General features: G+C 46.4%; 1 protein-coding gene across 3 annotated transcripts in view; it reads left to right on the top strand.

Annotated features, from left to right (window-relative positions):
• Positions 1 to 22,553, top strand: part of LOC121859989 — a 65,930-nt gene that overhangs the window by 17,721 nt on the left and 25,656 nt on the right. Inside the window, exon 1 of one of the 3 annotated variants that reach the window (XM_042356986.1) lies at positions 13,673 to 13,988. The exons of the other annotated variants lie outside the window; for them this stretch is intronic. The gene's annotated coding sequence lies outside the window, so the exon portion shown is untranslated. Of the gene's footprint in view, positions 1 to 13,672; positions 13,989 to 22,553 lie in introns of those variants that run through there. 3 annotated transcript variants of the gene reach the window in all.

The following is a 22,553-nucleotide window of genomic DNA, read 5'->3' on the forward strand; positions in this document are numbered from 1 at the left end:
TGTACACTACAACAGGTGTACACTACAACAGGTGTACACTACGACAGGTGTACACTACAACAGCTGTGCACTACAACAGGTGTACACTACGACAGGTGTACAGTACAACAGGTGTACACTACGACAGGTGTACAGTACAACAGGTGTACACTACAACAGGTGTACACTACAACAGGTGTACAGTACAACAGGCCGTCCAGACTTTGGTTGTAGCTGCCATGGAAGATAACGAGAGTGGTAGGAAGTTTGGTCGGGCTGGTAGCAGGAGACAGGGTTGTGGTGCGGCTTTCTCTGGTTGGTTGTGGTCGCTGCTGACTGCTGGACCGCCCCTGGCACCTCTAATACACGTGTTGCCTCACTTATACGTCATGGTCGACACACGCTGTTTTCCTACACGTCATGGTTGACACACGCTGTGTGGTAGGTATGCTACTCTTTATGACTGACACACGAAGGTTAGTGTGTCACAATGAGTCATCAGTGTTTAATATTCATCACAGTGAAGGTCATGTTTGACACACGGCGTTTAGGGCCAGGCAGGACGAACAGCACCTTGTAGGAGGCACTACACGGTGAAGCAGCGGGTGTGTGGCACTGTACTGTACAGTCTCGGGTATTATCGTTAGTGTGGGCGCTACAGCCTAGAGCAGTCGTCGTCATGGATCAGTTTTAAAGAGCTCATCATGGCGACAGTGACGTCATCACAGGCGGTACGATGGAAAAGACATCATTTTTTCTATTCTAACAAGGCGGACGTAAGACTTAAGTGTCATAGGAAACAATATTTTATTTTTTTATAATTAATATTACTTTATTAACGTGACGACCGTTTAAACGAAAATGTGGTTCTTTGTTGAAACCTTTTGTGAAGTCCATCGCTTGGTTCTGTGGCCCGTGACAGCCTACCACTGAGCACATACTGTACAGGTCACGGGTTTTGGTTACTTCAACATGACTTCCTCCCTAACGTTGTACGGCTGTCTCGCTAATCCTTGTACAGAAAATAAGATCGATTCAACTCTTTTTGTGTATATATAATAATTTCTTTGTAACGATTGAAATAATAAAACAACAGAGGTTAGACTAAGTTTAGATGATTGAATTTTACTGTATTTTCATAAGACGTTTACCCGCTGTTTACTGCATTAAATACTGTATGTCTGTCCTGATTCTTCCAATACTGCTGTTTCCGTCACGCCCTTGGGCACCTGTGCTAAAAATTTGTAAAAAAGCCAATGTTTAGCCAATGCTTGATGCTGTGCTGTATTGTGTTATAAGTTCTGACCAAAAAGGTATTGAAATAAACTCAAATAATTATGTTAGTGAATATCCTTCCCTGACAAATAAAGTAATTATTATTTTTACATTTAAGAATAAGTTATTTTATATTAGGTATGATTGTGGTGTGTGAGCAGCCTGGTGCTGCCACTGTCGGTCTGGCTCAGGAAACCTCTAGTAATATTGACTTAACTGTACAGTGTTTTACCTCTGATCCCCATTGACCGAGGCACAATATTACACAATTAAAAAATGAGCACTCGCGTAATGTATGCATCTGTTGTACACTCTCGAGGTTGGCGGGTGTTCATGGCGTTGTCATGGATGAAGCAGTGTATCTGTATGCCCGGGGGCGTTGTGTCTCGAACTGTACATATAATTCTTCCTCTTGCCTTTATATTGTCTAATGTTTAGTATCTGGCAAGTCTCATAACCTCATACCCATTTAAATTAGTCCGTCGATGCGTATTTGCTGTCTATGTCCACACGAGCAAAGAATGATAATTGTCACCCAATATATAACCTTAACTTACGATCCAAGAACTTCAACTTGTCGTGGGCAGCAAAGGCACTAGGCTATGGGTCGCTGGCCATCCATATCCAGCTACAGTAATTCCGACTAAACTTCGATGGTCTTTACACACTTCTGAGACGTGACTAACGATTTCGGAGACCCGCTGACTTATTACGAGTTAAAATACCATCTTGTTGCACAGTGGAGACAGGTGGACAATTTATCGACCAGAAAATTGTTGAGGCGTGGATTATAAACAGTTACTTCACGGAGGACCTGAACCATGTGATACTGGTAATACGTCATGGTGGAGGTGACACAATAACAACCATATATATGATGGAAGGAAGTCACGCAGGAAGGAAAGAAGGAAGTCACGTAGGATGGAAGGAAGGTAGGCAGGCAGGATGGAAGGAAGGAAGGAAGGTACGTAAGCAGGATAGAAGTAGGTAAATACATAGTCTTTCTCTGAGGACCTGCTGTGAGGCTTCCTTGACCCATCACCTGCTTGTTGGGAGAATATGATTAAATTATTTACTCGAGGAAGAAGGTATACTATTACTTCATGCAGAATAGGAAACTCAGGGACAGGTGGAATGGTTGGAAATGAAATGAAGTTAAAAATCGAGTTCACAAAGAAAAAGAGAGAGAGAAGTAAGAAATAGAAAAACGAAAAACCTAGACGGAAATAAAACGTGGACGAAAACAAAGAAAATGGAGAGGTTTTATCCTGACTAAAAAAAATCTACATTGGTTGTATTTGCTATTGATGATAAAACATTCCTCCTGTCAGAATTAATTATAGAGCCATAACCATAACTCTACCGGGGCTGTATTAGTAAATCCGTCTGTCATTGCTACTCTAGATAGATTACCTTGGAGTTCCTCATATACAGTTCATGATGACGACAGCAGCCCATCCATTGTTGCCTCACGCGATGCATCAGTCATTGTATTGTATTTTAGTAAAGATATTGTACGTAAAAATATATTAGACGAATATTCAGGTGGAGATAAAGGGTATAAATGTGAACTTGAGAGAAATTTCAAAGTGACGAGCCTCATTTTGACCATCACCCAGCAGCTCTCTTGTACCTACACCTCCGTCATGCGAAGAGGGAAAGTTATTATTATTTCCACCAATCATCGACTCCAAAGTGAAACTGTGGCTGATGAAACCGTCAAAGTTCTCACTGAATGGGACTTGTAACTGTAAGGTGTTATGGCAATGGTGTTTGAAGACCTGAGGCAATATAGTGCTATTGCAGGGTCATGCTGCTGTTAATATGGGAGTTTACTTCGATACATAAGTTACTTTGGTTGCATATTGTTTCGTTGTACTTAATCTAGTACTTAAACTGTTTGAAAAATATCTCTGGAGAAGCACAACTGCAGAAACCTTCACTTCATGACAGACAAGGAACAGTCACACCTCCAACCACTTAAGATGGTAGTGAGTCGCTCTTGTGAAATTTCATTGTGGATTCTGCGAGCTGTATATGTTACGTGATAACAGTCTTGAGATGAAAGAAAGGGCATTAAATAGTTTGAATTAATAGTCACCCAGAAGCGTAAACATTAAGCATTTTCTTGGCTCACTTAAAGTCCATTGAAATTTATGCTGTGCTGTTGTTAGTTTAGTCAAGTGTTTTAGCGAGAATTTTACAAGAACGTGTGAGATTTCTTTTACATTTTCCGTGTCGTTCTATACAGGATTTTGGACGATGATAACACGTACACGATGAATCTTTCAGTAAACTTTTATTTTCCATGATATGTATCTTTCTGAACTAGTCTATCATGATGTGCAGCTGCAGCGGTCAAGATGGCAAGACTCTCGTGATATTTGACTCGAGAGGCTGTTTTAGTTGTTCGCGTTTTCCTCAGATATTCGTGGTGAAACAGAATCAATATGGCTAACCCTATCTTCAAAGAAACCTGATAATGTATCGCCAGGTAGAGTAAACAGACATATTCAGCCACATACAAATCTCAGACAATAGCTACTTGTGTGTCTTTTTGGTGTGTTTATGGCTGATCTTATAGTGGAAGTGACTGACTGCTTGTAATTGCCATCGATCACACTATCCAGGTCATTTGAGACTCCCCTTACAGCCAAGAGTAATGTGGGTCCTTCAAGAGGCGGAGGACCAGAAAGCAAGGGAGGAAAAAATAATATCTTCAACAACACAAATTACAAATGTATAGTTTACGGCTAAAGTTGAAGCCATGATGTCATTCAATCCGTCGTGACAATTGAGCAGGACGGCGGAAACTGACATAAAATGGTTCTTAATAAAATACACATAACTGGAACTAATACGATAACAAAACAGAATGAGAGATCGATAAGCCAGAGGTATTGTATAAGCATGTAACAGCAGGAAGAAAAAGATAATGGGTGTCCTCAAACTGTTCTTCAATAGTGTATAAAATAAACCGTTACAGTTAGTTACAGTTATTCTTTGTAGTTTGTATATACAATCAGGAAGCACAATAAACTGTACTAGATATACCAGGATTATGTTATCACTACACCATTGTTGACAAAATTAGTACGAAGAATTGACTAGTTAGATGACAAAGCAGAATGTAAGAGCAACAAGGAACGAAGACATTACAGCTGTCGTTATTACAGTGTCAAAGATTATAGAGATATGTTATTAAATGATCTAGGAAGTGACTGATGTTTTAAAGACGCTTTTTTTTCGACAGTAACATTATAAATACGGGTTACATACCGACGTGAATTATTGCACTTCCATAGTTTCTTTAGTAAAGGAATTATTATAAAAACAGTGTAATTTTAACTTTCTGTGCTAGGGATTTATAAAGGCAATTTTATCTCAAGGCTGCTAACATTACTAAAAGTTATATGTATAGCGAGTAACGTACGTATGTGTGTGTGTGTGTGTGTGTGTGTGTGTGTGTGTGTGTGTTCCTCTTGCATTTCCACAGTTTTGAAGATAGATTTAAAATTTGGTAGGGAGGTGCGGGTGGCCAGGTAGGTAACTCGGCTAGTTGCTTCCTTCCTTCCTCTATTTCTCTGAGGGGTCTAGTATCCATCTTCGGGAGAGAGAGAGAGAGAGAGAGAGAGAGAGAGAGAGAGAGAGAGAGAGAGAGAGAGAGAATACTAATTTTTCTGTAGAGAGACATTGGTAGCCATAGACCACAGACACACAACCATATAGACATAATAGACAGATACCTAAACACCATCAGACACTTCAGACAGACAGACAGACAGACAGATAGACAGACTTCTGTATAATGTTAAGCGTCATTCCACAGAGCCATGCCAACTGCATTATGGTCAACATTCTTGGAAGTATTTGTCCTGAGGCTGTGTGTGTGTGTGTGTGTGAGACTTGGCTACACTGTCAGCTGTCCGAGCCCTTGACCGCTTTACAGAGATTAACGAGGCAATTATGGTAGTTGGCGTCGTTTGTGTGCCTCTGGCCAAGTTCACGCACTGCTGACGGACCAAGGTCAAGGTTATGGCGAGATGAAAAGAAGGGGAGATAGTGCGGGGGGAAGATAGTGCCAGGGGGGAGAGGACAGCAGAGGAGATAGTGCCAGGGGAGAGAGCCAGGGGAGAGGTGCCAGGGGAGAATAGTGGGGGGAGATAGCCAGGGGGAGATAGCCAGGGAGAGAAAGCAGAGGGAGATAGTGCCAGGGGAGATAGTGCCAGGGAGAGATAGCCAGGGGGAGATAGTGCCAGCAGGGAGATAGTGCAGGGGGGAGAGTGCCAGCAGGGAGATAGTGCCAGCAGGAGATAGTGCCAGGGGGGAGAGGTGCAGGGGGAGATAGTGCCAGGGGGGAGATAGTGCCAGGGGGGAGGTACCAGGGGGAGATAGTGCCGGGGGAGATAGTGCCAGGGGGGAGAAGTGCCAGGGGGGAGAGAAAGCAGGGGGAGATAAAGCAGAGGGGAGATAGTGCCAGCAGGGAGATAGTGCCAGCGAGATAGTGCCAGGGGGAGATAGTGCCAGCAGGAGATAGTGCCAGCGGGGAGATAGTGCCAAGGGGAGATAGTGCCAGCGGGGAGATAGTGCCAGCAGGGAGATAGCCAGGGGGGAGATAGTGCAAGGGGAGAGATAGTAGCAGGAGATAGTGCCAGGGGGAGAGGAAGCAGGGGGGAGAGAAAGCAGGGGAGATAGTGCCAGGGGGAGATAGTGCCAGGGGGGAGATAGTGCTAGGAAAAGCAGGGGGGAGATAGTGCCAGGGGAGATAGGTGCAAGGAGGAGATAGTACCAGGGGGAGATAGTGCCAGGGGGGAGATAGTGCGGGGGGAGATAGTGCCAGGGGGAGAAAAGCAGGGGGAGATAGTGTCGTCAGGGAGAGAAAAGGAGGGGAGATAGTAGCAGAGGGGGAGAAGCGAGGGGAGAGATAGTAGGGAGGAGATAGTACCAGGGGAGATAGCCAGGGGGGAGAGAATGTCGTTAGGGAGATAGTGCCACAGGGAGATAGTGCCAGGAGGGAGAGAAAGGGCGGGGGAGATAGCAGGAGGGGAGAGAGTGCCGGCGGGATAATGCCAAGGGGAGATAGTGCCAGGGGAGAGAAAGCAGAGGGGAGATAATGCCAGGGAGATAGTGCCAGGGGGAGAGAAAGCAGGGGGGAGAGACAGTACCAGGGAGTGAGAGACAGTACCAGGGAGTGAGAGACAGCACCAGGGAGGGAGAGACAGCACCAGGGAGGAGAGACAGCACCAGGGGAGGGAGAGACAGCACCAGGGAGGAGAGACAGTACCAGGAGGAGAGACAGTACTGGGGAGGAGACAGTACTGGGAGTGAGAGACAGTACCAGGGAGGGAGAGACAGCACCAGGGAGGAGAGACAGCACCAGGGAGGAGAGAGAAACCAGGGAGGAGAGACAGTACCAGGGAGGGACAGACAGGCCTGGGAGGAGAGACAGCACCAGGAGGGAGAGACAGTACCAGGGAGAGAGACAGTACCAGGGAGGACAGACAGTACCGGGGAGGGAGAGACAGCACCAGGGAGGGAGAGACAGTACCAGGGGAGGGAGAGACAGTACCAGGGAGGAGAGACAGTACCAGGGAGGGAGAGACAGCACCAGGGAGGGGAGAGAGACAGCACCAGGGGAGGAGAGACAGTACCAGGGAGGGAGAGACAGTACCAGGGAGGACAGACAGTACCGGGGAGGGAGAGACAGCACTGGGGAGGAGAGACAGCACCAGGGAGGGAGAGACAGTACCAGGGAGGGAGAGACAGTACTGGGGAGGAGAGACAGTACCAGGAGGGAGAGAGACAGTACCAGGAGGGAGAGACAGTACCAGGAGGGAGAGACAGTACTGGGAGTGAGAGACAGTACCAGGGAGGGAGAGAGACAGTACCAGGGGAGGAGAGACAGCACCAGGGAGGGAGAGACAGCACCAGGAGGGGAGAGACAGTACCAGGGAGGGAGAGACAGTACCAGGGAGGGAGAGACAGTACCAGGGAGGGAGAGACAGTACCAGGGAGGGAGAGACAGTACCAGGGAGTGAAAGACAGTACGAGGGAGGGAGAGACAGTACCAGGGAGTGAGAGACAGTACGAGGGAGGGAGATAATAGTAATAACTAAAGATACCATTGTAATTTTCTTCCCATGGTCTCTCTCTCATAATATTTGTGTACAGATAATGTTCGACACACAACAGTAGTACACTTGGGCCACACATGATAGCGGGTTTATCAGTTGCCAGACACTAATTAGATTTTCGTCAAAGGGTTAAAGTTTTTATTTTCGTCAATAAATAAAAATAAACGAGAATGAACGAAATAAACGAGAATAAACAAGAATGAACGAAAGCAAGCAATAATTAGCGACAATAAACGAGAATAAACAATATTAAACGAATTTAAGCGATAATAAACGAAAATAAACGATAATAAATGAGTATAAATGAGATTTAACGGAAAGAAACGATACTAAATTAAAATAAACGATAATGAACAAAAATAAACGAGAATAGATGACAATAAACGAGAATAAACGAAACTAAATTAAAGTAAACAAGAATAAACAAAAATATATGAAAATAAACGAAAGTAGACGATAATAAACGAAGATAAACGATAATACAAGAAAATAAACGAGAAATAACAATTTCCATTTCTTGACCTCTGAATACATTAGCCAAAGTGTTTTTGCCAGTACACACGAGACTTGTACAGCATACATCAACACTGTGGCCACATATCAACACTGTGGCCACTTATCATCAACACTGTGGCCACACATATCATCAACACTGGCCACATATCATGCACAGTGAGGTTTGTTGTTCCTTCCTGTAAAATAAATCTGATTTTTTTTGTGCGTTGTGATGTTAGTTTTATTATTTATGTCTTTGTTTATGTAAAGAATTATATATTTATTCTTGTGTGTGTGTGTGTGTTATTTCTCCACCCCATCGACTATTGTCTTAGTCTACGTCACTGTTCTTATTTACTACGCTTGTTACTGTTATTACGTGTTCTGGTAAAAATATCCTTACTTTAACTTGTTCTTAAAGTAATTTTGGAGTTTTTGTGTTATTTCTGATATATATTGTTATTGTGAACAGCCTTAAGACAAAGATGGTAGATTGACTGTGGTGCTGTGAGAGGTATATAGTTATTATTTCTTCATAGTTATTGGTGTAGGTGTTGTGGCAGGTGTTAAGGTAGTGTTTAGTGGTAGGTGTTGAGGTGGTGTTGAATGGCAGGTGTTGATGTTAATAATAAATCACGACTTAATCCGCCTCTCTCTCTCTCTCTCTCTCTCTCTCTCTGCACCTCAACTGTGACGCCAAATAATATCAATCACTGGCCCTCGTAAACCACCTGCCTTAGTCTGTTATTTGATCATGACAAACACACACACACAAACACACACACACACACACACACACACACACACACTCTCTCTCTCTCTCTCTCTAAGTAATACTGTTTAACCCTTTGAGGACGACGATTTAACCTTTGAGGACGATGATTTAACCCTTTGAGGACGATGATTTAACCCTTTGAGGACGATGATTTAACCCTTTGAGGACGATGATTTAACCCTTTGAGGACGATGATTTAACCCTTTGAGGACGATGATTTAACCCTTTGAGGACGATGATTTAGCCCTTTGAGGACGATGGTATAGCAGGCGTTCAATGATCTATACGGTACTGTTTGTTCACATCAGCAACATTCAGTAGACTTGTAAAATGATCTCCCCCACTTGTCGTCTACCACAAGTCAGCTGGTGAGACTCATTATTCTCCCTTGTCTCAGTTGAATCTCTATTTTTTCTCAACATTGGTAAAAGTATCAGTGTGTTGGGGAGTTAACGCTTTTAAAATCTCCATAAAGCTGTTCACAATTCGCTGGTCAAATTATCTCTCTATTGTTGTCTTAACTCTTTCACCGCCGACTTGTTCCTTTACGGTCTATAGCCTTGTATAATTTATTTTACCACACTGTGTACAGTACACCTCCTGACCACCCAGGTGTAGTGGCGCCGCCCACCTACACATTGTTTACACCTCCTGACCACCCAGGTGTAGTGGTGCCGCCCACATACACCCTGTGTACACCACCTGACCACCCAGGTATAGTGGCGCCGCCCACCTACACATTGTTTACACCTCCTGACCACCCAGGTGTAGTGGTGCCGTCCACATACACCCTGTGTACACCATCTGACCACCCAGCTGTAGTGGCGCCGCCCACATACACCCTGTGTACACCATCTGACCACCCAGGTGTAGTGGCGCCGCCCACATACACCCTGTGTACACCGTCTGACCACCCAGGTGTAGTGGCGCCGCCCACATACACCCTGTGTACACCATCTGACCACCCAGGTGTAGTGGCGCCGCCCACATACACCCTGTGTACACCATCTGACCACCCAGGTGTAGTGGCGCCGCCCACATACACCCTGTGTACACCATCTGACCACCCAGGTGTGGTGGCGCCGCCCACATACACCCTGTGTACACCACCTGACCACCCAGGTGTAGTGGCGCCGCCCACAAACACCCTGTGTACACCATCTGTTCACCCAGGTGTACCATCTGACCACCCAGGTGTAGTGGCGCGCCCACATACACCCTGTGTACACCATCTGGACCACCCAGGTGTAGTGGCGCTGCCCACATACTGTACACCCTGTGTACAATTACCTGACCACCCAGGTGTAGTGGCGCCCACATACACCCTATATGTACACCACCTGGCCACCCAGGTAGTGGCGCGCCCACATACACCCTGCGTGTACACCACCTGACCACCCAGGTGGTGGCGCTCACATACACCCTGCACACCACCTGACCACCAGGTGTAGTGGTGCTGCCCACATGGCACTCTGTGTCATCGACACCAGGTGCAGTGGCGCGCCCACCCACACCCTGTGCACCACATTCGATCAATTAGGTAGTGGCGCTGCCCACATACAAGTGTGTACACCATCTGGACCACCCAGGTGTGGTGGCGCGCCCACATACACTTGTGTACACCATCTGACCACCCAGGTAGGCGCCGCCCACACACACCTGTGTACACCACCTGACCACCCAGGTGTAGTGGCGCGCCCACATACACCCCAGTAATAACACCATCTGACCACCCAGGTGTAGTGGCGCCGCCCACATACACCCTGTGTACACCATCTGACCACCCAGGTGTAGTGGCGCCGCCCACATACACCCTGTGTACACCATCTGACCACCCAGGTGTAGTGGCGCCGCCCACATACACCCTGTGTACACCATCTGACCACCCAGGTGTAGTGGCGCCGCCCACATACACCCTGTGTGCACCATCTGACCACCCAGGTGTAGTGGCGCCGCCCACATACACCCTGTGTACACCATCTGACCACCCAGGTGTGGTGGCGCCGCCCACATACACCCTGTGTACACCACCTGACCACCCAGGTGTAGTGGCGCCGCCCACATACACCCTGTGTACACCATCTGACCACTCAGGTGTAGTGGCGCCGCCCACCTACACACCCCCGCAGTGTTCACCTCTTTTGTTAAATATCCTCCCCGTTTACCCCCCATTGTTGTGTTCTCTCATCCACACGACACGTCAGTCAGTCCTCATCAGTTGTACAGTGTGTCTCTGGAGGTCGGGGATTTAGGCTGTGAGAGAGAGAGAGAGAGAGAGAGAGAGAGAGAGAGAGAGAGAGGACGATGATAAGGGGTAAGAGATAGAGAGAGGAAGATAGAGATAAAAACAAGAGAGAAAGAGAGAGAGAGAGAGAGAGAGAGAGAGAGAATAACAAGATAATAACAAATGTGAGAGAGAGTCATACATGTATTTGAGTAAAAGGATTTGAGTGAAAAAATAAAACACACAAAGAAGATTACTTTACCTTTTATGTTACTAGTAAAAAAATAATAGGAAAGTTATGATTTAAGTCTTGATAACGAGTGGGGCGAGTGGGACGAGTGAGGCGAGTGGGACGAGTGGGAGCGAGTGAGGCGAGTGGGACGAGTGAGTGAGGCGAGGGAAGAGAGTGGGATGAATGGGGCGAGTGGGATTGAGTGAGACGAGTGGGACGAATGAGACGAGTGGGGTGTGGGGAGAGGGAGGAAGTTATTGACAGCTGTATAAACATTTGAGAGTGAGAGGAAGGAGTCATGTACTGAGAAGAGAGATGCTGCTTCTCGTAAAAGTGGAGAGGGAATGGGGTGGTGGAGAGGGAGGTGGAGAGGGAGGAGGGTGAGAGGGGAGGAGGTGGAGAGGGAGGGGTGGTGGAGAGGGGAGTGGGGTGGTGGGAGAGAGGTGGTGGGAGAGGAGGGGTGGGGAGAGGGGAGGGGTGGTGGAGAGGGAATGGGTGGTGGAGAGGGGAGGGGGGAGAGGGAGTGGGGTGGGTGGGAGAGGGAGGGAGGGAGAGAGGGGAGGGAGGTGGGAGAGGGGAGGGAGGGGTGGGAGGGGAGGGGGGTGGGAGAGGGAGTGGGGTGGTGGAGAGGGGAGTGGAGGGTGGGAGAAGGAGGGAGGGAGAGGGAGGAGGGTGGAGAGGGAGGGAGGGTGGGGAGAGGGGAGGGAGTGGTGGGAGAGGGGAGGGAGGTGAGAGGGGAGGGGTGGTGGAGAGGAGGGGGTGGTGGAGAGGGAGGGAGGGTGAGAAGGAGGGGAGGGTGGGAGAAGGAGGGAGGTGGAGAGGGAGGAGGAGAGGAGGGGTGGTGGGAGAGGAGTGGAGGGTGGAGAAGGAGTGGAATGGTGGAGAGGGAGGGAGGGTGGAGAGGAGTGGGGTGGTGGAGAGGGAGGGGTGGTGGAGAGGGAGGGGGTGGAGAGGGGAGGGGGGTGAGAGGGAGTGGGGGAGAGGAGGAGTGGAGAGGGAGGGAGGGTGAGGGAGTGGAGGGGGTGGGAGAGGGAGGGAGTGGTGGAGAGGGTGGAGAAGGAGGAATGGTGAGAGGGAGGAGGGTGGGAGAAGGAGTGGGGGTGGTGGAGAGGGAGGTGGTGGAGAGGGGAGGTGGAGTGTTGTCTTGTCTTGAGAGTACACGACGACGGGCTGAGAGAGAGAGAGAGAGAGAGAGAGAGAGAGAGAGAGAGAGAGAGAGGACGATAATAAGGGGAGATGAGAGAGAGAAGGAGAAAAACAAGAGAAAAGAAAGAGAGAGAAAAAAGAAAGAGAGAGAGAGAGAGAGAGAGAGAGAGAGAGAGAGAGAGAGAGATGAGTCAGCTGGTGTAAAGATAACAGCATTACTCTATTGGTGTAGCGATGATTCACAGGAAATGTTGCATCTGGTAGTGAATAGGTGAGTAAGAGAGGATAAAAAGGAGAAGTGGAGAGAGAGAGAGAGAGAGAGAGAGAGAGAGAGAGCAGAGCGATGGTGGCCAGTGTGATGAAGATCTTTGTGATGGTCGTGCGAGAGCTTGAAGACACTCTCCTTCATTCTCCTCCACCATTATTCCTGTTGATAGTGTTAATGGTGACTTATAGTGATTATCAGTGTTAATGGTGACTTATAGTGATTATCAGTGTTAATGGTGACTTACTAGTGATTATCAGTGTTAATGGTGACTTATAGTGATTGTCGCAAGACGTATGACTTATAGTGACTGTCAGTGTTAATGGTGACTTATTATAGTGACTGTCAGTGTTAATGGTGACTTATTATAGTGATTGTCAGTGTTGTGGTGATAGTTTGTTATCCTCGGGGCAGGTGAGAGAGAGAGAGTGTGTATGTTCTTAGCCATGTGAGTATGTTAGTACGTGTGTATTTATGTAAGTGTGAATATTTGACGTGTGAGTGTGAGGGGGAGTTATTTGCCAGGTGTCTCTCTACCTGAGGCTTGTACAGTCTCGTTCAAGATTCTTTGAACACAGCTGGCAACTCAAGGCCGTTTGTTTATTATAGTACGAAATAAAAATTATGAATGGATGTAAAATTTGATCGGTGATTGGTTACTTAGTTCCCCGTTGCTTAATTTAATGGTTGGGCTTTGTTGTTTCGTATTATATTATACTTCGTTCTATAGTAAACAAACAGCCTTGAGTTGCCAGCAGTGTTCAAAGAATCTTGAACGAGACTTTACCTTCAGGGTTTGGGTCCACCATCCAAATGTTGTGACCAGGAGCGTGTGCAACTCTCCTTCACACACACACACACACACATACACACACCACCAACAATCCATTCTTTTTCCCACGTCAGGCCAAGAGTCACGTAGAAAATCATTGTCTCTACATTTGTTGGACCACCTGAAGATTATCTCGTTGCATAATTCACTTTAAGATTAAACTAACCTAATCTAATCTAACCCCCATCCCAGGTAGCTTTAATGTGTTGAATAGGTAGATACAATAAGCTGGGGGGGGGTAATCTTCAGGTGATCACATTCATTTATTGTATAAACGCTATAATTTGGGCCGACTGTTATGATTATGACCGACAGATGGCGTCAGTGTAGGTGTGTACAGTGTGTGGCATATAGTGTTGATTCGACTGTAGAACCTCCAGTCCCGTGTGAGGTCCCTAGAGTGAGTACTGTGTGGGAAGCCTCAAGTCAGCATCGTGTGGTATCCCAAATTAAGGAAGACATTTATCTGTGTGGTACTCCTCTCCCTCTCATGGCTGGGACCCTTCAGCCACAGTGAGTGAGTCAGGAACACAGTTTACCGTCCTGTCAAGTCTTCTACCGAGAGATAATAATAATGATTCTCCGGTCGAGTTGTACCGTGTGAAACAGAAGTGAGACGACAGTACGTGAGGTATGTACATGTTATTACTAGTACCAGTTATTACCCAAACCAGTTATTACTAATACCAGTTATTACCAGTACCAGTTATTACTAGTACCAGAGAGATTGAGGACTGGGGTACTAAATGGACACCTGTGATAGCCTAAATACTGCATGGCGGGAAATAATCAACTCGGTAACACTGGAGAATAAACGCTCAAGAAATAATTTATTCATTCTCATTTATAACCATACCCAATATTTTTCCCTCAACAATCTAATATACAATACTAATTTTTTCTCATATAGATTCCATACATTGATTTAAATTCCCCATAAATATAAAAAAAAGTGAAGAATAAAATAGTCTAGTGGTTCGAAATATATCGTTTGTGGTTCAACTTTAATCTGCAACAAGTTCACGAGTACTGAGGAGCCCATTGACCTTCTCCACCTCCGGGTTTTTCCTCTCTTGTTACCTTTGTCTTCCACCCAATACCTACTGTACACACACACACACTGCTCCTTGACACCCAGCGAGAGATACCTACAGTACAATGTTATTTTCATTAATGTATCTGAACAACTTTTTTTTTTTTGGTGTCACCAGGTACCTCGTTACCACTAGGCACCACTAGGTACACTTGCTTTCACTTATACCTGGTACAGTGGCTGGCATGTTTTGTGAGATGTGGCAACTCTGTGTTTGTTTATATTGTATTAAAACTCCCAAAATGGGTCTTATGAACCTCACAATAGTAGCCAGACTAAGGATGATAGATAAACATTCCATAGCATTGCCACATCTCACTAAACGAGTCAGCTACTGTATCAGGTATAAGTGTAGGCGACTGTACCTCGTCACCACCAGGCACTCTGCTACCTAAACAACCTTATATCCAAACTCTAAACAAAATGTGACTAAACTTTGGCTAGTCTATAGGTGGCTAGGTTCAGTTTTAGCGGACTAAGTACAATTTTAGCGGACTAAGTACAGTTTTAGCGGACTAGGTCCAGTTTTAGCGGACTAGGTTCGGTTTTAGCAGACCAGATTTACTTATAGTGGACTAGATTCGGTTATAGTGGACCAGATTCAGTTTGGTTGAGTTGGAGAAAATTTAGTGAGGCAGGTGGTGGTAGTGGCGGGTTATCCCAATGGCTGCCTGCAGAAACGCTGCCGAGAGATAGTGCCAGACGTAAACATGTAGGTGATGACAACACACACACACACACACACACACATACAGAGGAAGGAGGGGCAGGTGGAAGGGCCTAGAAGGAGGGCAGGTGGGAGGGGGAGGGTAGGAAGGAGGGAAGGCAGCGAGAGGGGCAAGAGGGAGGGGCAGGAGGGGTGACACTGAGGCCTCTAATGACAACTCCAGGTTTCTCGTTCTCTATGTCGCTCACGTTCACTTCCTCGTTCGCTTTATGTGGTGTTCTTCCTCACACAGGTGTATAGTGACTGATAGGTGTGGTGACTGACAAGTGTGGTGACTGTCAGGTGTGGTGACTGACAGGTGTGGTGACTGACAGGTGTGGTGACTGACAGGTGTGGTGACTGACAGGTGTGATGACTGGCAGGTGTGGTGACTGACAGGTGTGGTGACTGACAGGTGTGATGACTGGCAGGTGTGGAGTAATGTATGCTGTTTTGGGACTTGAGTGAGAGGTGGTTGTTATCGCGTTCAAGGTTATGTTTTGGCTCTCTCTCTCTCTCTCTCTCTCTCTCTCTCTCTCTCTCTCTCTCTCTCTCTCTCTCTTATTCTTTCTCATACTCTCTCTCTCTCTCTCTCTCTCTCTCTCTCTCTCTCTCTCTCTCTCTCATTTGTCTACAGTAACACAACTGCGACTCCTTTTATTGCCACTCATGAGAATGCTAACAACCACAACAACAACAACAACAACAAACAAACAACAACAACATCAAATAGGTCAACATTCACAACATACCCCAACTCAGTGCCAAATACCTTGTTGGTGGTGACCTGACCTCTGTAACAAGGTCGACAAACTACTGAATCATTGTTTATATGACTGTTTACGTCTTAATTGTCTTTCTTTCTTTCTTTTTTACGATGTCTCTCTCTCTCTCTCTCTTCCTCGTTAGGTTGGGTTAGGTTCTCCTCTCTCTCTCTCTCTCTCTCTCTCTCTCTCTCTCTCTCTCTCTCTCTCTCTCTCTCTCTCTCTCTCTCTCTCTCGTTAGGTTAGGTTCTGCTCCTCTCTCTCTCTCTCTCTCTCTCTCTCTCTCTCTCTCGTTAGGTTGATTGGATTCTCCTCTCTCTCTCCTCTCTCTCTCTCTCTCTCTCTCTCTCTCTCTCTCTCGTTAGGTTAGGTTCTCCCTCTCTCTCTCTCTCTCTCTCTCTCTCGTTAAGTTAGGGGCTGGAAGTTAGAGTTCTCCTCTCTCTCTCTCTCTCTCTCTCTCTCTCTCTCTCTCTCATCTCTCTCATTCTCTCTCTCTCTCTCTCTCTCTCTCTCTCTCTCTCTCTCTCTCTCTCTCTCTCTCTCTCTCTCTCTCTCTCTCTCTCTCTCGTTAGAGATTAAGTTCTCCTTCTCTCTCTCTCTCTCCTCTCTCTCTCTCTCTCTCTCTCTCTCTCTCTCTCTCTCGTTAGAGTTAGGTTCTCCTTCTCTCTCTCTCTCTCTCTCTCTCTCTCTCTCGTTAGGTTAGAGTTAGGTTAAGTTCTCTTCTCTCTCTCTCTCTCTCTCTCTCTCTCGTTAGGTTAGGTTCTCCCTTCTCTCTCTCTCTCTCTCGTTAGGTTAGGTTCTCCTTCTCTCTCTCTCTACTCTCTCTCTCTCTCTCTCTCTCGTTAGGTTAAGTTAGAGTTAGAATTCTCTCTCTCTCTCTCTCTCTCTCTCTCTCTCTCTCTCTCTCTCTCTCTCTCTCTCTCTCTCTCTCTCTCTCTCTCTCTCTCTCTCTCTCTCTCTCTCTCGTTAGAGTTAAGTTCTCCTTCCTCTCTCTCTCTCTCTCTCTCTCTCTCTCTCTCTCTCTCTCTCTCTCTCTCTCGTTAGGATTAGGATTAGGTTAGGATTCTCCTCTTTCTCTCTCTCTCTCTCTCTCTCTCTCTCTCTCTCTCTCTTTCTCGTTAGAGTTAGAGTTCTCCTTCTCTCTCTCTCTCTCTCTCGTTAGGTTAGGTGGGGTCTCCTCTCTCTCTCTCTCCCACACTTCCGGCACACTTACCCTCTCACAGGCAAGTCCCTCAGCCTTATCACTTAACATCAGCATCCTCTCCCCCTGACACTCGTTCACTCATCCTCTTCCCAAAATCACTTTCCGGTCTTTCTTAATTTGTTCACTCGTCCTGTTGCTTAAATCTTCGCTCAGTCACGCACTCATTACTCACGCACTCTCTACTCATGCACTCACTACTCATGCACTCACTACCCACACACTTACACTCTTATTCTCATCATTATCTTTTACAACTCACTATTACACGCAACATGTATTTTTACTTTCCCAATTTGTTATTTTGATTTTGTTTTTATTATGTCTCCTCATTCTTATCCCTGTGTGTGTGTGTGTGTGTGTGTGTGTGTGTGTGTGTGTGTGTGTGTGTTTCTTACTTACAAATTAGTCCTTAAGTAACACCCTTACCAGTGTTACTTATATCATCTCAGTTACTCACTACCACTGTTAGTCCTTCGCTTTCTTCTAACACACACACACACACACACACACACACATACACACACACCGCTGCCTACACGTCACAACACAAGATAAACTCCATCTCAAACACCTGTTATCCCTCCTCCTCTGTTGTCTTGCACTCTTGTTATCGTTTTTATCATACCCTGAGTCATCACAAAAAAAGTTATCTCATGAATCTACTGTCTTCTTCATCTTAATTAGTCTTCAAAGGTATTTAATTAACGCTTAGCTAATTAACTATGAATTTAATTAACGTTTAACTAATTAACTATGTCATTTTGTAATATTAATCATCTTTCATTAACATATCAACATCATCTTTGTCTATGGTCGTCGCAACACACAACAACATTTATCATCAGGGTCCCTCACGTCCATGGTTCACACAAGCAGTGTTTACCTCACACACCAGCACCATCATCATCCTCCTCTCCTTCTTCTTCTGATCTCCTCCTCCCACACACTCCTGACACGTGTGAGTGACCTTCTCAGAACACCCTGCACCATTCCTTGCCTCATTCGGTCACCTACTTCACCTCCCCTTGCACCCATATGTGACACAGAAGAAGATATTGAAGTCACCCTCGTTCTCTCACTTAACTAACTTAAATCTCTCTCTCTCTCTCTCTCTCTCTCTCTCTCTCTCTCACACACACACACACAAGACCGACAAACACTGGACAAATCTGGACCATCGGGAAAGCGACACACTACACCACTCAAACGCAGTAACTGGAGATGACAACCACCATTACAATGAGTATCATCCCCTTTACTCACTCTCAACAGATTGTGTACACGAGACTGTGGTTATTGGTTAGGTTAGGTGCCTCTGGAGAGTACATTAACAACCAAACACCATTCCTCACTGTCTCCTGGCTTGTCCTGAGACCTCCTTCTACAGGCCCCCAGCAGCCACCAACACATCGTCCCCCTGCCTGACCCCAAACGCCCCTCCTCCCACAGACACACCTGGTACTTGACACTATTAGGAACCTGTGAAGCTTTACTAGGAACAGATGAACTTGTACAAGGGATCCAGCCTATGTAACTTGGTAGCTCAACCAGTGGCTCCTCTGGCTCTTGCTTCCCTCGTGGTCACTGTAAGGCACTGTTGCTTCGCCTTACACCTGAAGTCATAATGTGGCCCCGTCTACCTCCCATACCTGTCTCCCACTCCACCATTTGACCAGATTATTGGGTAGTGTGGCCAGGAGGTGATTGATACATGGCCACACTACCAGGAGGTGATTCTTACATGGCCACACTACCAGGAGGTGATTCATACATGGCCACACTACCAGGAGGTGCTTCATACATGGCCACACTATCGGGCAGTGTGGCCAGGAGGAGGAGGAACACACACACTGACCTTGGTCATTGTGGCGGCAAGTTACTGGACCAGAGATAAATGAATATGAGTGAAAAGTGGTACGTACACGTATACATTACACTAAGTGATACACATTACCTCCTTCATCATAACTGACACACTCCTACATTACTCGCTGCACACCTTCATAACAGCTACTTTATTAATTCTCTGGGTTTAAGCGCCATGTGAGGCAGAATGCAGGCGCTGTGTGGTGTTGATGTGATGACAGACGATGACGTGTTGACGAGTGAGGACGCCATTACACTATCGTAGAACCGCCTGTATTTTAGGTTATTACAATATTATATAATACACTAATCATCAATTCCTTAAGAGAGAGAAATATATCTATTCTGTGTTCCAATAATATCAAACACACCAGCTCGCACTCCTCTGGGTATATAGAAAAGAACTAAAAAATAATAATCTCATGAATATTTATATCATTTAAGTTTGAAGTTTGTATTCAGACGGCAACAAATACAACATAAAGACGCCATTAAGTCATTTATATAATTCCCGCAGTTAAGAGAAGACAGTTGTGTTACATTACTGGTGTTAAGAAGAAAATGATGTCGACACTGGTACTCTCCCTTGACACCCCCCCCCTCCTTCCCTTGGTACTGTCTTCACGCTTGATGTTGCCTCCCGCGCCTTGTTTATATTCCAGGCAGAGTTTGTTCATGTCCTCACGACTGCCTCTACGTGAAGCTTAACTCTACGTGAAGCTTGATTCATGTACACTCCTGCCTCTACGTGAAGCTTGACTCTACGTGAAGCTTGACTCTACGTGAAGCTTGACTCATGAACACTACAGACCAACACAGACAGACTTAAAACAGTGTAGTGGGCAGCTGGAGGCAGCATAATAATGGTCACTTGTCAGTCTACACTCATGCTCCCCTACAGTCTACAGTCACGCTCCACCACAGTCTACGCTCATGCTCCGCTACAGTCTACAGTCATGCTCCACCACAGTCTACAGTCACGCTCCACCACAGTCTACACTCATGCTCCTCTACAGTCTACAGTCACGCTCCACCGCAGTCTACGCTCATGCTCCGCTACAGTCTACAGTCATGCTCCGCTACAATCTACAGTCACGCTCCACCACAGTCTACACTCATGCTCTGCTACAGTCTACAGTCATGCTCTGCTACAGTCTACAGTCACTCTCCACCGCAGTCTACACTCATGCTCCGCTACAGTCTACACTCATGCTCCGCTACAGTCTACAGTCACGCTCCACCGCAGTCTACACTCGTGCTCTGCTACAGTCTACAGTCACGCTCCACACAGTCTACGCTCATGCTCCGCTACAATCTACAGTCACGCTCCTACAATCTACACTCATGCTCTGCTACAGTCTACAGTCATGCTCCACTACAGTCTCAGTCACTCTCCACCACCAGTCTACACTCATGCTCCGCTACAGTCTACCTCATGCTCCTACAGTCTACACTCATGCTCTGCTACAGTCTACAGTCATATTCACTTTACAGTCTACAGTCACTCTCCACCCGCAGTCTACACTCATGCTCCGCTACAGTCTACAGTCATGCTCCGCTACAGTCTACAGTCACGCTCCACCACAGTCTACACTCATGCTCCGCTACAGTCTACAGTCACGCTCCCTACAGTCTACAGTCACTCTCCACCGCAGTCTACCTCATGCTCCGCTACAGTCTACAGTTATGCTCGTCTACAGTCACTCTCCACCACAGTCTACACTCATGCTCCGCTACAGTCTGCAGACATGCTCCGCTACAGTCTACAGTCACTCTCCACTGCAGTCTACACTCATGCTCAGCTACAGTCTACAGTCACGCTCCGCTACAGTCTACAGTCACTCTCCACCGCAGTCTACACTCATGCTCCGCTACAGTCTGCAGTCATGCTTACTACAGCCTTTTTTTTTTTTTTACGGGTATTAGCCCACCCGGGCACAGGTCACTGACCCACATCGGGGCCTGGGCGAAAATGTAATAATAATAATAATAATAATAATAATAATAATAATTCAGATAAGTAAAAAAAAATAAAAAAAATAATGATAGCGATACAAAACTAATAACAATAAAGAACCATAAAGAAATACAAAAATTACAAGAAAATAATCAACAGTGAGAAACTATATATGTATGTTGTGTTGTCAATAGTAAGAGAAAAAAATTTAAACCTGCAATTGTGTGTAAATGAAGCAGAAATTCAGATCAGCAACCTGGGACTTGGTCACAATTTTCGTGATGCCATATGGCAGCAGAGTCTACCATTAAACTATGCTTCCAATATCTTCCAGGCGGTAGTACCTCCCTGTTTGGTAGCTGCCTACTACTACTACAGTCATGCTCCACCACAGTAACTGACGTATACAGACACATTATTAACGTCTCCTGTACAAAACGACTTGTTAAAACACTACCTAACCTAACCTGACCTAACCATTAACCTAACCTAACCTGACCTAACCATTAACCTAACCTAACCATTAACCTAACCTGAACCTGACCTAACCATTAACCTAACCTAACCTGACCTAACCATTAACCTAACCTAAACCTGACCTAACCATTAACCTAACCTGACCTAACCATTAACCTAACCTACCCCAACCATTAACCTAACCTGACCTAACCATTAACCTAACCTAACCTACCCCAACCATTAACCTAACCTGACCTAACCTAACCATTAACCAACCCTGCATGTGTTCCATTGAGGTTAAGTACGCTCAGGGCTTCTTGACCTTAGTAAGACCTGGTGTGACGTGCTCATACCCTGAAAGGTGCGAAGTGTCTATACCCTGGTGCAGAATATATACCCTGAAAGGTGCGGGAGTGTCTCTATACCCTGAAGGTGCAGGAGTGCCTATACCCTGAAGGTGCAGAGTGTCTATACCCTGAAGGTGCAGGGAGTCAATATACCCTGAAGGTGCGGGGGAGTGTCTATACCCTGAAAAGGTGCTGGAGTGCCTATATACCCTGAAGGTGCTGGAGTGTCTATACCCTGAAGAGGTGCAGGAATTTGTACCACCCTGAAGGTGCTGGAGTGCCTATACTGAAGGTGCTGGAGTGCCCTATACCCTGAAGGTGCAGGGGGGTCTATACCCTGAAAGGTGCAGGGTGTCTCTATACCTGAAGGTGCTGGAGTGCTATACCCTGAAGGTGCAGGGAGTGTCTATACCTGAAGGTGCAGAGTGTCTATACCTGAAGGTGCGGGAGTGTCTATATACCCTGAAGGTGCAGGGGTGTATGCCCCTGAAGAAGGTGCTGCAGGTGCCTATACCTGAAGGTGCTGGGTGTCTATACCCTGAAGGTGCTGGAGTGTCTATACCCTGAAGGTGCAGTGTCCTATACCCTGAAGGTGCTGGAGTGCCTATACCCTGAAGAAGGGTGCAGGGAGTATCTATACCTGAAGGTGCAGGAGTGTCTATACCTATGAAAGTGCTGGAGTGCCTATACCCTGAAGGTGCTGGGTGCCTATACCCTGAAGGTGCTGGAGTGCCTATACCCTGAAAGGTGCTGGAGTGCCTATACCTGAAGGTGCCAGGTGCCTATACCTGAAAGGTGCA

Source organism: Homarus americanus, unplaced genomic scaffold, assembly GCF_018991925.1.
Source record: "Homarus americanus isolate GMGI-L3 unplaced genomic scaffold, GMGI_Hamer_2.0 scaffold38393, whole genome shotgun sequence".
NCBI lineage: Eukaryota > Metazoa > Arthropoda > Malacostraca > Decapoda > Nephropidae > Homarus > Homarus americanus.